This window comes from Eschrichtius robustus, chromosome 18 (assembly GCF_028021215.1).
Source record: "Eschrichtius robustus isolate mEscRob2 chromosome 18, mEscRob2.pri, whole genome shotgun sequence".
Classification (NCBI taxonomy): Eukaryota; Metazoa; Chordata; class Mammalia; order Artiodactyla; family Eschrichtiidae; genus Eschrichtius; species Eschrichtius robustus.
In genome coordinates this window covers 46,898,769-46,902,139 of record NC_090841.1, presented here as the reverse complement: position 1 = coordinate 46,902,139, position 3,371 = coordinate 46,898,769, and positions in this window count along the sequence as shown.

Here is a 3,371-nt window from a genome sequence, read left to right as displayed (position 1 = left end):
ACCTTAGGGTTCTCTCTTGGTGTTGTATATTCTACGGATTTGCACAAACACATGTAATCATAATTATAGTCTTATATAGAGGATTTTCACTGCCTTCAAAATTCTCTGTGTCTCACCTTTCACTTTTCCCTTACTCACCCCAACCCCTGGCAACCACTGATATTTTTTCTATCTCCATCATTTTGCTTTTTCCAGAACATCATACACTTAGAATCATAAAGTAAGTAGACTTTTCAGACAGACTTCTTTCACTTAGGAACATGCATTTAGGATTCCTCCATGTCTTTTTATGGCTTGATAACTCATTTCTTTTTAGTACTGAATCATATTCCACTATATGGATATACCAGAGCTTATTCGTGCATTCACCTACTAAAGGACATCTTGGTGGCTTCCAAGTTTTGGCAGTGATGAAAAAAGCTGCTATAAACATCTGTATGCAAGTTTTTGTGTGGACATAAGTTTTCAGCTACTTTGGGTAAATTCCCAAAGTGTGATTACTGGATCATATGCAAATATTCTTTTGGAAATTTTATGAGGTAAAGGTTAGAATAAATGATCATGCTCTCCATCCTTTCCCTTTCAGAATCTTTCTGAGATGATCTAGAATTCTGATACACCATCAAGCATGGCTGCTAAGAGCACACACTCTGGGGTCAGATTACTTAAGATCAAATGCCAGTTAGTTCTCCTACTTCCTAGCTGTATGACCTGAGGGTTATTATTTCATCTTTCAAGCAGAAAATTCCTCACCAGTTAAAATAAAATAAAGTGGAACTACTGATATTTGTTATAAGTTATTGTAGAGATTAAATCAGATAATGAATATAAAGTACATAGCATAGTGCCTGTCACATAAATTTTTGATGTCTATTAACTATCATTGTTGTTGGTTGATATTCCTGAAAATTTGGGAATTCTTAATATGGGCTAATAGTCTCTAGTGTAGATGTGTGGATTATCTTTTCTGGGAATTAGTGGTTACCTAAACCATAGTCCCACCTTTTTTTTTTTCCACATGCACTAGATCCACTGCTATAGTTTGTCTCTAAATATCACTATTACTAATGCTTAGGACAATCAGGGAAAGAAGGGGAATCTGGGCCACCTAACTGCTCCAAATGCATCTCTCTGGTTTATCACCCCAAGACAGTGACACTGCTTATTGATTCAAGACCTGGTCTTTCTCCAATGTTTCTGCTTTGTCATATTTCAGCCTGAATGTGTTTAGGACTCAAGTTTACTCCAGTTTTGTTCTTCATAGATTTTCTAACTTTAAGAATTCATTATTTATGGATAACTGAAAATGTAATGTACTTTTTTATCAGAGTCAGTATGGATTTGCTCTTCTTTAAAATATGCTTTCTGTTGTATCATGAGATTTGGGGTAGAAGGAAGTCATTGACCCCCTTAAACCAATCTCAACTGTTTGTTGGGAGTGTCTTGAATTAAGTTTTTCAGTTTATGTTTGATGTTCTGCCCATCCTCCATGCCTAGTTTCTATGATCTATTCTAAGCAAGGGGCTCTAGTGGAAGTACACCCTTGGCTATGTGGACTTTTATCATGGTTCCCAACCAGTCAGAGACACCAGAATTCCAGCAGTGTTCCTAGGAGAGTTGTCCTGCTTGAAGACCATTACAAACCTTTTCACTTTTTGGTTTCAAGGAATCAAATATTTTTCTACACCTCTCTCCTGTCCTGCAACTCTTGCTGTTCCTCCTCATAGACAGTAATATAACTGCTTGAGATTTATTAACATTAGTTACAGCTTGAACACGCATTAGGCCATATTTCTTGCAGCAGTACATTATAATATAGAACATAAAATTTTCTTTCTTAAGCTAATCTTGAGAAAAACTACAGACATCCCTTCCATGTTGTAAAAATATAAGCTATTTTCTAAATAACCCACTGCTCTTTAGTCTTACTAAAATATTCAAATTCCATTTAGCCAATAATTTTGAAAAGTAAAATAAAGGGACAAACACATGTTCTTTGGAGGTGTTACTTGCCAAGCACTTTAAAATATTTTATTCTTTAATGTTCAAAATAATCCTATGAAGTAAGTGCACTCTCATTTTACCAAAGAAATAGTTGAGTTTCAAAGAATATAAGTAACATGTCAAAACACCAGGAAAGGCTACAAGATGGGTCAGAGATATAAAGTCTGCTGGACAACAAACCCATTTCACATAATTTCACAGTTACAGGTAAGCAATTAATAAATGAACCCTTTAAGCAATAGAGGTCACTTGCTTCTTTTTAGGATTTACATGAATGTCATATATTACAATATAAAAATATATATGACTACAAAATACACTCAAAAAAGAAATGATTAGAGAGTGTGATATTTCTATATCAGGGGAGGAACTTATTGAAAATGTATACATAAATCTTTAGCCTGAGACTGAAAAGAAAATAAAATCTGTTATACATCATTCCCTTAATCTAGTTACCTTTAATGATAAAATTCTAATATGTTTAATTCATTTTTCTTTTTAAATTGAAACATAGAAAAAGATTAATAGTTTATATACCATAATACACTTAAATTCTTCCATTTGCTCCCCTATGAAAATGCATTTTGGAATATGGGGTTAAAAGTACAATGCCTGTAAATTTAATTTGTATGATTTGGCAAGTTATGTTTTAGCTAAAGCACTGAATGAAGTAATACGTGCAAAATAGCATCATAATATTTACAGCAAACAGAGTTGAGCTTTGGTACAAAGAGGGAAATGAGATTCCCAGATCAATTTCAAACTATTGTATTGTATGAGTCATTTCAAATGTCTCCTCTGGGACTATTTAGATTGTGGGGTTCAGGGTAACTATACCTTCAATACACATGAACATTTTCAGGATATAATCATTAGTAAATGTGGCTTATGTGATTAATCATTGGTTAAGGAAAAAATTCATTGGAAAATTGAATAATAAAAATATCATGTTTCTCTATAACTTAATAACATCAGTTCAAATTAGTTTGGTGGCAATTACATATATCAGTTAACACTGAAGACTGTCAACCCAGGCTATTATTTTAAATATTGCCATAACTTGAATGGAGTCAAAATATACTCACTGAATGAGTTTAGTTCCTGAATCAGTTACAGTATATTCCTTGAAAAATAATTTATTTTGTTTTTACAAATTGTTTCCTTCACTAACTGAGCAGAGATGAATATGATATCTTCCAATCCTGCAGTATATGGTTTCAATTTAGATGATAGAAATAAAGATGATTTATAGGTAATCCAAAGGAAAAAAGAAACATTTTAAAGAGGAATGTTTGTCACATAGGGCAGAAGGTGAGAATGTTTATTTAAGAATTTCATTGAGAGCACCGTTGTGTTGTGATGTAAGT